Consider the following 13,450-nt stretch of genomic DNA (forward strand, 5'->3'; position numbering starts at 1 on the left):
CATGTATATATTTTATTAACTTTAAATCCACTGCTTCACTTTTTAAATACTCGGTCTCCAACAAAGATATCAGTCCAGTTCAGAGGGGAGAGCCTCTGTCTATATGTCACACAACGTTGGTGTTTCTAAATGCACATTCAAAATCATTGTCTGAAATATTACACTCAACAAAAATATAAACGCAACACTTTTGTTTTTGCTCCCATTTGTCATGAGATGGACTCAAAGATCTAAAATTCATTCCAGATACACAATATTACCATTTCTCTCAAACATTGTTCATAAATCTGTCTAAATGTGTGATAGTGAGCACTTTTGCTTTGCTGAGACAATCCATCCCACCTCACAGGTGTGCCACATCAAGATGCTCATCAGACACCATGATTAGTGCATAGGTGTACCTTAGACTGTCCACAATAAAAGGCCACCCTGAAATGTGCAGTTTTTGCTTTATTGAGGGTCTGGGGACTCAGAACCAGTCAGTATCTGGTGTGACCACCATTTGCCTCATGCAGTGCAACACATCTTCTTCGCATAGAGTTTATCAGATTGTCAATTGTGGCCTGTGGAATGTTGGTCCACTCCTCTTCAATGGCTGTGCGAAGTTGCTGGATATTAGTGGGAACTGGTACGCGCTGTCGTATACGCCGGTCAAGCACATCCCAAACATGCTCAATGGGTGACATGTCCGGTGAGTATGCTGGCCATGCAAGAACTGGGACATTTTCAGCTTCCAAGAATTGTGTACAGATCCTTGCAACATGGGGCCGTGCATTATCTTGCTGAAACATGAGGTGATGTTCATGGATGTATGGCACAACAATGGGCCTCAGGATCTCATCACGGTATCTCTGTGCATTCAAAATGCCATCAATAAAATGCACCTGTGTTCTTCGTCCATAACAGATGCCTGCCCATACCATAACCCCACCACCACCATGGGCCACTCGATCCACAACATTGACATCAGCAAAGCGCTCACCCACACGACGCCACACACGCTGTCTGCCATCTGCCCTGAACAATGTAAACCGAGATTCATCCGTGAAGAGAACACCTCTCCAACGTGTCAGACGCCATCGAATGTGAGCATTTGCCCACTCAAGTCTGTTACGGCGACGATCTGGAGTCAGGTTAAGACCCCGATGAGGACGACGAGCATGCAGTTGAGCTTCCCTGAGACGGTTTCTGACAGTTTGTGCAGAAATTCTTTGGTTATGCAAACCAATTGTTTCAGCAGCTGTCTGAGTAGCTGGTCTCAGACGATCTTGGAGGTGAACCTGCTGGATGTGGAGGTCCTGGGCTGGTGTGGTTACACGTGGTCTGCGGTTGTGAGGCCGGTTGGATGTACTGCCATATTCTCTGAAACGCCTTTGGAGACGGCTTATGGTGGAGAAATGAACATTCAATGCCCGAGCAACAGATCTGGTTGACATTCCTGCTGTCAGCATGCCAATTGCACGCTCCCTCAATGCTTGCGCCATCTGTGGCATTTTGCTGTGAGACAAAACTGCACATTTCAGAGTGGCCTTTTATTGTGGGCAGTATAAGGTACACCTGTGCACTAATCATGGTGTCTGATGAGCATCTTGATGTGGCACACCTGTGAGGTGGGATGGATTGTCTCAGCAAAGCAAAAGTGCTCACTATCACACATTTAGACAGATTTATGAACAATGTTTGAGAGAAATGGTAATATTGTGTATCTGGAATGAATTTTAGATCTTTGAGTCCATCTCATGACAAATGGGAGCAAAAACAAAAGTGTTGCGTTTATATTTTTGTTGAGTGTAGATAACTCAGGCCTATCTCACAAAATGCACATTTAAATCGAGAGCAAAAATAAAAAAGTAATGCATTACTGTATAAAGGGCAAAGTTTAAAAAGAGACTGCTATCTTCACCAAGTCATTTTTTCTTTTCTTTAAAGTAACCTCATTTTTGACATCTTAATATGTGGATGTCTGACTTCAAAGTTCACGGGAACAGTAAGTAGCTCACTTTAGACATATTAGCTTTTCGAAACTACTTAAAAATAATTAATTGAAAACTTAACTTGAACACAATAAAACAGACTTAACTCTGCACAGCATCGCACCTCCATTAGCTAAAATGTAAACCAGGGGTATCCAACCCTGGTCCTCGAGGGCCACTATCCTGCATGTTTTAGATGTCTCCCTCTTCCAACACACCTGATTCAAATGCAGGATAGTAGCCCTCGAGGACCAGGGTTGGCTACCCTTGATGTAAAGTAACATGCGTTAGCTAACCGAGCCACGTGTTGAGGACAATCACACAGAAGTCGGTTAAGTAGCCTCTAAAAATGAAAAAAATAAAGAAGCCGAAACATTCCTGGAAAATGTGCAATATTTGTTAATTTTAGCGAATAACAACACACCTGCAGGTCGTGTTACAGTGGGACAACTCACGATGAATTTGAAGACGATGAAATGAGCTCGACAGACAACTCCAGCGTTAGATCGATGACGGTAGCTTTCCTCAGATACCCTCATTGGATAATCACCAGATATTGCAGCCAAACATTGGTTAATGAACCTGTCAATCTTTTATTCTTAATTGACCTGACACGTGCGTGCACCGGTGTCGCCCTCTGGTGGTCAACAGCTGTTCACCTCAGGTAGAGGTAGCCTATTTACAGTCTTTTTTTTTTTTTCTGTCCACAATGTGAGCACGAGAAGGCACTTTATAACAACTGCAGCAACTGTCTGCTACATTTGTTGGACTTACTTTCCAACTTTAATTAAAGCAGCATTTGACCTCTGGTTTGTTATTTCCAAACCCTTTGCAGTCACACAGTTAATAACCTGTTTTTGACTGTCAATATGATATTTGTACACAATGCAGGCAAAGACTTTTACAATAAGAGATGTGGCTCTCAGCTATTTAAAATAAATCATTAGAAATGTTAAGTCATAAATCTTGGCATCCAACTACCGAAATCTATTTGTGAACAAAAAGGCTCAGCTACAGTAAAAAACAAACAAACAAACAACAACTTTAGGTTTCACCCACTACTTAAAGGTGCACTATGTAGTGTTTCTCCATGAATCTGAAAGTTGTAGAAATTTACAGATTATGTGACTATATAAACAAACTGTCCTCAGAGAAAAATGTAACAGTGACAGTAACTCTCCTGTTGGCTTTTGAGCTCCAAACAGTGTTCCTAGGACTCATTTTTCATTTGAATAAAGTCTGTGTATTTAGTTCAGAAAGTATAACAAAGAATTGTTTCAGTTCTTCAACTTTCAAATTTCACCAAATCAGCATAGTGCACCTTTAAGGTCAGCCTCTGAAACATATACAAATAATATACGTTGTTTTGTCATCTTTGCCTGACTCAGATGGAACAAACTGTGAGCCTAAATCGAGGGTGGATTGTTGAACAGAATCCATTTTGATTTGGCAAAACCAGCAGGTGACTCTGTGTCCGCTGGGAAGATAAGACTCGGTCGACTAGAGCGCTGCGACACTGAAAGGCACGCAGAGCAGACAGCATGATTGCATTCTACAGTTGAGGGTCTTCTTTTTGCGTCTTTAGTTCTATATTTTGTTTAGACATATTGCATGTTAAATCTTCTCTGTGATTGTTAATGGTTTGTTTTAGTGATTTTTAAATTTGATCTGTTTCTGTATTGTGTGAAGAACTGTGAATCGCCTTGTTGCTGAAATGTTATAATAACTTTTTTTTTAAAGGCCAGGAAGGTAAAATTGTTTACCTGACCAGTTTCGGCTACTTTGCCTCTGCAGCCTTCATCAGAGGTGTCATAATGTTTTATATAGTCTAAAAAAACTTGCCTTGCTTTAAAAACATATTTTGTGATATGAATGAAAATGAAAATTTACTTATATCTCGAAGTCTAAAACCCCCAGAGCTTTGGTTTTCAGGTCACTGGTCAGGCGTATTGGCAATTAGTCCAAGACGCTTTGAAATAATCACAAAGCTCCCCCCAAAGGTATTCTGGGAGGCTGAAGTGCTCACCTCTGGTCTCTGCAGAAATGAATGAATCACTGTTCCAGAAAAGAACCTTTCATATTAACTACAGGTTTTCAGGATAGTGTCTTTCAAATCTGTCAGCAAAACTCTCATGAAGTGAACTTTGAAGAACTTAAGGAGAAACAGGTTTTTTTAGAGGAACGAGTTTGTCTTTATATATATATATGTATAGTGGAAAACGTTTCCCCCTTCATAAAAATACCCCAACATAAATATAAAATGGAAACCAATTCAGGCGTAAAGGGGACTTCATTAAGGGATCTAATGCCATCTATTGATACACAGAGGTAACTGCCACTACTTGCATCAATCTTCATGATGCATCTAAACCAGGGGTGGCCAATCCTGGTCCTCGAGGGCCACTATCCTGTATGTTTTAGATGTCTCCCTCTTCCAACACACCTGATTCAAATGATTATCTCATCATCAAGCGCTGCAGAAGCCTGATAACGATCCTGATCATTTGAATCAGGTGTGTTGGAAGAGGGAGACATCTAAAACATGCAGGATAGTAGCCCTCGAGGACCAGGGTTGGATACCCCTGATCTAAACACTGTCCAAAGCACGTTTTCCTTGAGGCCATTAAAAACCAGCTACTTTCCCCACACTTTATTGTGAAGTATTTACAACTGCTGTCAATGTACAAATTGGAATTTGATTCATTGTGGTCTTTTAATATCTGCCTAGCAAAATAAATTGGAGTTACCCAGTGAGTTTTTTACCCCCCCCCCAAAAAAGAGTCAGAAATTGTCCAGAGGAGCCTGAGGTGAATGTGACCTCAGATTTAGACTCTGTGGATTTAAAGTTGGTATTTTTCATTAGTGTTGATGGTCCTATGAACAAGCTCGACCTTTTAAGCCTTAATTCTGGGGATTTATTGTTCACCAATGACACTGCTCACATTTCTTTATATAGTAGACAGCGTGTATCAGTAATATTTATTCCTAGCATTGTACCTCATATTCTAAAGGCAACTGGACTGCTTTAAGTACACACTGGCTTGGACATTGTCTTCTTGTATAAAGCGGTTCAGGGAATAGATCCCATCTACCTTTTCTCTCCTCTTATTCTGGAGGATGGAATTCACAACCTTATCAACAACCAAAGTAAGAACTGAGTTTGTTGCTGCTATTCTCAGTAAGTACCTTGAAAAACAAATCTCTGATCTCAGCGGGACTAACCTGGATAAATCCAGGGGGAAAAACAGAAGTTTCAGCTCAGCTTCTACACACTTCTCACATCCATGTGTATACTCAGCAAAGAACAGTGAACAGTAAAGCTTTGGAAAACTTGAAATCCCAAACCCCCTATAGTGATTAGTTTGCTTTTCCCACATGAAATAAAACAATGTCCTAAATGTTTCCTCTTTTTGATTCACATCTTACATCAAAACCCCATGTAAACATTCTCAACCCCCCCCCCCCCCCCTATCATTTATTAAGAAAAGTCTCAAATTGAATGCATTGAGGGTGTAATTTAGTGATTCTCAAAGTTGGGCTTGGGTCCCATAGGTGTGGCCTGGTAAGACTAATTAAAATCAATGCAAACAGTTCTTCACAGAGCTAGCAAAGTATGGTAAAGTTTAGGAGACGACTTTCAGGTAGCCAAAACATTAGGCTGACAATGACTCTACATCAGACGTGAAAACGAAAAAAAAAAAAAAAAAAATCAAAGATAAAAAAAAAAACGAGTCATGTCTCGCCTTGGCTTCGACTGTATAATGGCGTGAGCTCACAGCGTGGATCGTGCTTCAGAGTATTAGCCTCTGACAGCATGATACCGAACAAGTCAGGACGCTACTTGGAGATGTGACATCCTGCACACAAAGAGAAGCTTGGGATTTCTTCCCTGAAATCATTGCAGGACTAGAAGTATAAATCTTACAGGAGGATTTTCATCCAGTTTTATTTTCAAAGAGTTGTTCATCTTCAGAGAGTCAGGTTTTAAAAGAATCTGTTTAAAGCTCCGAATGTTGTTTCATCTTAAATATTTAGCGGCCTCATGTTGCAGTATCACTTTTAACTGGTTCCTCTTGAAAAGCTGCTCGTTAGTCTTTTTATTTTTCTTGTCACACTGAGGTAGCTATTCTGACTGACAGAGTGTTTGTATGTCTACATACTATATACTAATGTGTTGATGTGTATGCTGAGGGGGCTTGAAAATATTTGAATCTTTGAAAGGGGTGCCAGTTTGTGTGCACACAGATTTACTGCGACTCCAAGGTAACTTATTCTCTACATGTCTACAACATTGATGGGAGCACTTTGTGTGAAGGCTTTGGGATCACAAAAGAATCTGATTGTAAATGACAAATTTGCACTCCAGCTTGATTTAAAACCACCAGCATATGAAAGCAACTATCCACAATTCTGATTAGGAGTACAAAGAAAGAAAGCTAATAGCTATATTTGACAATTGAATGATCCAGGGGCACAGTTAGAGCGTCCTGTATGCTTCTGAATCTTTGTTCGAGTATTTTATTAAATTTTTTTACGCAAACAATGCACAATAATTACTCAATAAGTAAGTGAGTAATTACTGTTCTTTGTTTTTGCAGGACAGCTGCGTAATTGGTAATGAAGGGTCTCCAAGGAAAACAAGGAAAGGGGAGCTTTGGGACCTGTATCGTGTCCTGCTGGATGATACTGCTTTCAAAGAATAGAGTCCATCCCAATACAGCTTTAGGAGAATCCATACAATTGATGTTTTTTCTTTATCTGCATACATGCTTCTTGCAGTGGTCTGTCTAAGATTCAATATTCAAGAGCTATAGAATAAAGATCAGGGCCTGACCCCTGCTCCACATCTCCTTCAGATGTTGTTTAAAAATCAATCCAAGCAGGCTGCTAATAGAAGCTGGGACTAAAATCTGATACAAGCAGAAATGAAAGCCAAGAAACATTTAACGATACAAAAACTAAAGGCCTTTTAATCCTTTTTGGAGGTTTCTTGGGTAAAGGTTGAAAGATTTTCTTTGATGGTGCAGGATTTTGGTAGGAAAAGTGAGTCGAAACTGTAGGTGGGGGGCCTGACAGACACACTCATGAGGACCAGCAGATGAGCAGTAGAGATTTCGACAGAACCTTTAGCAGTAAATTCCACACTGATGTCATGAGCTGGTGTGGTGGTCTGAGGAGCAGGAAGTCCTTTTCAGCTGTGCTGAAAGCTTCATATCAGGGATATGGTTATTGCTCTCTGCAAAGCCACCAGACTAAATAAACTGAACTCGATCAGGTTAAGTCTGGTAGCTTTGAAGAGAATTATTCAGGTTCAGACAAAGTTTGAGGGTCTTTTTTGTTTCTAAACAAATTCCAAATATATATGACACGTGCACTGGTACACCACACCACACCCCCACCACCACAACAACAACAACAACAACAACAACAACAACAACACACACACACACAGCTAGGGTTCCTGTATGTTATTCAACCATGTTAAACATCTGAACAAGTTGGTCCCTGAATACACGTCACTGTCACAGGTTTGTCCAATATAACTTTGAAAAAAAAAAAAAATTGAAAATTGAATTTGAAGCTGAGTGACGAAATGCAAAAACGCTGTGTTCACAGAGGTGGCAGCACATGCATCATCTTATTATAATAGTGCTGGGGTTTGTCAGAAGTGAAAGTGTTATTCACAGCAATTACAGCAAATGCCCTGCAGTGCAAAAGTTGTTTTGATCCCCTTCGTTGCTGCTGAAATCCCTGTTGGTCTGATTGGATGTCAAGTTACTCAGAATCTGTCCAATAAACACGTCCCACGAGGGCTCCAGTGCCTCCATATACTATTTATTTCTAGGCTGTGTAAACATACTGAAATGAAAATGACAGCTATGACAAAGGAGACGACACACAAAGCATGAGAGGAACATTCAGCAGGTCAATAATGTTTGACTGTTGAATCGTTTTACTGTAACGCATGCAATAAAAGTACCTAATATTTCAGTTGTAAACTAAGAACTTTGAAATGTATAGAGCCTGGGAGCTCCTCTTTGGACAACTGTAGCAATGAATTAAGTAGGTTGTAATCACGGATTACATTTTGACCTGTAACCACAACATGACATTATTTTTCAAAAGTCTTTAAACATCAGAGCAAACAATTAACACGACCCCTAATGCCTTATCAAAACATGTTGCATCAGACAGAACAGGTGAGGCTTTTGACTGCAGTGGACTACATGAAAGTCAGTTTTATAGATGTCAGTTTTATAGATTTAGATCACAGACAGGTGGGGATTGTAACTATTTAACGGCCAGCAGCAGTTATCCTGCTTTCTTTACAACAAATTTAGGATTTGCAAATGCAACCCTAAACAAGAGGAAACAATTAGACGCAGGAAGCAGGAGCCTCGCAATTCCAAAGTCATTTTTTCATTAAAAAAAGAGTGAAAACAAATATTTCAGACAAAGATGACGGATAAAAACTCCACTGGCCGTCATATTACGACCCATATTTACGTTTTAGAGGCAAGCGACCTCTAGCGGACGTATGAATAACCTCGATCCGGTGAATGTGTGTTCGTCATCGAATGAGTTTAACCCCTAACCCTAACCCCTCACCCTAGTCCAAGCTAGCTAACTTTTCCCCCAAAAGAATAGTTAAGCGCATCAAGCCGTGTGACGGGGCAGGGTGACGACTTTCTGGCATTTCTCCGTTCTTAACTTGACAGACGACATCTACGGTCGTATGAATTGGAGGACTTGTCGAAAAACATGTCTGTGAAAAACAAACGGACCAAGAAAAGATTGCGTCAAAGTGACATTCTTACAAGTAGCAACTTAGTTTTGCCTTGGAGCAACAAATGAGTTGATACATGCTTTTCATAACAGCTTGTCATTTAGCAAAAAGATCAGTAAATAAAAATAACATTAGAGTTTTTAACTGCTGTAAACTCAAATGAATGGTATAGATAGCAACAAAAGGCTTTAGGTGTTGAAAGAATAAATATTTTAGCATTTATTGATTTTTTAAACATTGACCACTAAGAGATTCCGATATGTTTCTAATACAGGCTTTAAAAATAAAGTCTCTGATGATCAGATTATTCATTGAGATTGATTTTAATGTTGTAGTTTATCACACAACCTTCCTTTGTAGAGAAGAACAGTGCATTACATAACACAGCATTTTTTTCTCTGACCTCACTGGTAAAAATGTATTTGTGAGATCAGCAAAAATCTCCTGCTGAATGTAAATCAACTGGACTCAGACTTATTTCTCTCTCTAAAGTACAGCAGCTGCACAGTAGAGCAGTGGTGCATGACACAGTTAGTATTTATGTGTAAATGTTATTTCAATAAGGAGAGACAAGTACATAATTCAAAAATAAATGTTTATTTTACATATGTGATATAGAATGATTGTCAGAGAATCTTTGGCATTTGAACTCTACAGGGACACAGGGTGATTGAAGATGTCCGCCCTGAGAAGCAGCCAGATCTATCCCCCCATGGAGTCCAGATACCGGTAGTGGAGGCGTTAGGATGATGTCATCTGGGCATATGCAACGAAGAAGCTGATTGGACTGTGAATACAGGGGTTGACGCAAAGATGGTTAATTATGGAGCTCAGTGTAAGTTTGAGCATGGACTTGTATTCCTTCACAAATTCATTCACCTCCTCATTAAACCTCAAACCGCTCCCCTCCTACTCTGGTGATCAGTTCACTATGGGCGTGTATCATTTAAGTAATTAACCAACCAGTCTCTGCCTCTCTTAATCAATCCTCTTGCTGCTGCTAAATGCTAAAACAGTCTGTCTTCCACAGTTTATCTGTCATTTCAGTGCAACTGCTGCAACCCTCCTCCTCCCCCGTCACCTCCATCCAGCTCAACAGAGTCCAGATTCAGATTCTGAAACCCACTCCTCATCGCAGCCTCTATTCCTCTTCACCACCACCAGTGTCTAGACTCCATACGGGGACATCCTATCCTGTGTCTGCCTCATTACCCCTCAAAGTACATGAAGTTGTCCCCCCCAAAGAATTTGCATATTTCATCTAAAAATGTCACACATTTCATTGTTAATAAATAATTGTTCATTTCAATTAAGTCTGCACTGGTTGAAATGTCCTCTGAGGCTGCTGAGATGAAAGCTGATCTAACTGAAGAATAGAGTTGACCAGAAAGACTGCAGATATCATCTGAGGAAGAAAGGGTGAAGTAACTGATCTAACAAAGGACTGGGGTTGACCGGATGATGGCTGATGCTGTTATCTGAGGCTGATGGAAAGAAGAATGATAGGAAACGGCGAAGGCTTGCTGGTGATGGGGAGGTGGAGGTTCACAACAATGGCATGAATGAACTAGTGGAAGAGAAAACCCTATTTGAAAAAGACAGCAGCAATGAGGGATTGGAGAAGGGCTCCTAGATAGATGTTTCCAGGTGCTGTGAGCAGCTGGTGATTACAAAAAAAGGATTGAGCATGTGTGGAAAAGCAATGTAACACAGTATGGGAATAAACAATAAAACAAGCTTGCAGAATATTCATCCAAACTGAACGTTCGCTAGAGCTACATTTGATGAATCCACGGGGCTTGATGTCAACAAAAAACAATCGCCCTTCGGAAAGTTGAAGTTGATAAAGGTCTAAGGCTAAGGTCCAGAGACTTATAGTTCAGATATCTGTTAAAAGTCAAACTCAGGAGCTAGAATAAGAGCCATCAGCTGAGTGCAGAGATGGGTACAAATACATCAATACATTTCAAATAGCAAATACTTGCCGATCACAAAGAATACTGGCATTTATTAACCGCAATATGGATCTGACCTTAATCCCTTACATGGAAAAGAAAAGCTCTCTTTTAGTTTTGGATTTTCAGTAACGAGAATTCAATATGTAGTTGCAGGTATTATAAATGAAATAACTTCGGAGAATTCTTCTGAATGTTTTGATTACAATCTGGTAAAGAATCGTGTAAGTCATTGTCAAAGCAACACTTAGAGTCAAAAACACATTTTTTCAATGGGGATGAGGCTCAATGTGTCGCAAGTGTTTACAGAGGACATATTCCACTTTTCCACCTTTTCACACAGTCCTCTGTGTTCTAAATAAAAAAACATCTGTGCTGTGATTTGGTCCAAATATAACATGAATCAAGCAGCAGAGGAGGTTTGTGAATCTGCAGAAACCAGCTCTCTTAGAACGCTCCAGTTTGATGCGTGTGTTTCTTTAAATGAAATGAGGCAAACAACCCCATGGCACTAAAATCTAACTTCCTGGCGCCCTAGAGTGAAGAGATAGACTGTTTGGGTTCTTGTGTAATTGTTTTAAAAAACAGCATCACACTCGAGATGTTGTGATTTATTTGCAGGGAAAGGTGGCCTCCTGCCTCCAACACACACAGGAGTGCTTCTATTTATTACAATGTTACGCCCTCTGCTTTGATATTGCTTAATTATATACCATTCAAGAAAGATTAAAACATAATAAAAACCTAATTAACACTTTTCATTTTATTTCCTCAACAACATGGCTCTAATTGTTTGTTTAAAAAATATTTAATGTCTGATTTTCGTTGGTTTCTTTGTCATGATAGCTTCATAAAACTGATTCCTTTCACAATAATGCAACATTCAGTTTGGTCTGATCCTTGTTTCCGGATCTTTGAAGTTATTATGACTGTCGGAGCAGTTTGTGTTTGTTGTTAGCATGTTATTTAGTTGTGGATATGTCTTTATATATTCTGTTCCACTGAGGACACTGAAGGTATTGGGGTGTGTATAATAGTGGCATAGGTGACAGGAAGGGGAAGGCACAGGTAGGGGGAGCACATACAGTTCTCACCAGATCGGCATTCATGGTCAGACAAACAACTTGAAATGGTATGTTTTTGTTCTTATTTTATCCATCAAATTACTAAAATAAACCATCAACTTAATAAGGGCTGGAATATCATTGATTTCATCTGTGTAAGACTTCACTCCTACTGTGTGTTTATAGCGAACAGAAGAACAACAATTGGAAAATTGCCATCATGACAACTTTCAATCCTGGAGACAGAAGGGGAGGATTGTACAAAATAAGCTTCATGAGATCATTTAATCCTCTCATTATTGCATCCAAAGCAGGTGTAATATATACCTGTTTCACTTGTCTCATTACAAAATCCTCAGGGGGGCTAAATAGGACACTGCATGCTGACAGGTTGTTGTGCGTAGGCCCTGAGGACTCGCCTCATAGGCTTTTTGCGCAAGGAAACATGACCCATCTCCTCTGACATCTGCAATATCCTCAGTGTAAGTTTCTACACAGAGTGGTCACTGTCATTAATCTGATGTGACAATCATTGCCGACCTGTCTGTCACTCTGAGTTGAAGGTAATAGTGAGTAAAAGGCCACGGCTGTGGTAGAGGCATCTGGGGCAGGCATGACAAGCTGTGTGGGAATTGTGGGAACAGAACTGGCCCTTCCAGAGCCGGGGGGACAAACACACCACAGCTGTTCCTGCCTGGACGATGATGCAAGCAGCCGAAGTCCTGCAATGCTTTCCCATATGCCCCGACTGTCCCCAGCAACATCACTGCTGGGCTTTCTCTTCCAATTGTATTTTCTCAGTGCTTAACTTTGAGAAAGTAAGACAACTAAGAAAAGAGGCTTTTCTGTTAAGTTTTTGAGATGTTCTATTTATAATTAAGTATTTTTGCTTGGTGCAATTACAAGTGAAATGCCATGTGAAAAATGTCTTGACCCAGCCAAAAAAATTGAGTAACCAGTCTTGTCAGCATTAATATGTCAACTTGACAACCATTTACATCTCAGGAGAACTTGTATATAATGTTTTAATATTTGTATATTGTTCTGTCTTTCGTCTCGCTTATGAAATGTGTGTGTGTGTGTGTGTGTGTGTGTGTGTGTGTGTGTGTGTGTGTGTGTGTGTGGGCACATGACTGGATGATTTGTATTTTACTCTTGCCATCACCTGCCAAAGGACGACAGATGGAAATGAGCTAAATTGCTAAATCTGGTACAAAGCATCTCTCTTCTGAGACTATTTTTTGTACACTGTCCCTGATTTAAAAAAAACAACAACAACTAATGTATTAATCTTAAAAGCAGTGATTCTAAACTGAGCTAACCTCAGGACAAAACTCATTCATAATTCAATCTTAATAAAAAAATGTGCAGTTTGGAAATCGGAAAGTAAAAATTGTGACAGAGAGAACAAAAACGGACATGCTTAAAAAAAAGCTTTATGGACTTTTTGACACACTTTTCCCATGCAGGAAAATGGCTCTGAGACCAAACATTTTAGAAGCTGCTTTAATATAATGGAACGCACATTCCCAGCCAACCATTCTGACCATTATTGATGCATAAGGATGGATGGATGTAGTGAGATATTATGTGATATTGAGTGGGATTTCTGATGATGATGATTAATTCACAGCTAGATATAAAAAACACAAATGTCAAAATCTATAAATA

General features: G+C 39.8%; 1 long non-coding RNA gene across 1 annotated transcript; it reads left to right on the plus strand.

The window, feature by feature from the left end:
* The first annotated feature begins 9,526 nt into the window (after positions 1 to 9,526).
* Positions 9,527 to 10,069, plus strand: LOC306829710. The gene is made up of 2 exons (XR_013779897.1): positions 9,527 to 9,595; positions 9,791 to 10,069. It is a non-coding gene; the product is annotated as an uncharacterized lncRNA (long non-coding RNA).
* The last annotated feature ends 3,381 nt before the right edge of the window (positions 10,070 to 13,450 follow it).

The sequence above is a fragment of the Symphodus melops genome, assembly GCF_947650265.1.
Source record: "Symphodus melops genome assembly, chromosome: 1".
In the NCBI taxonomy this organism is placed as follows: domain Eukaryota; kingdom Metazoa; phylum Chordata; class Actinopteri; order Labriformes; family Labridae; genus Symphodus; species Symphodus melops.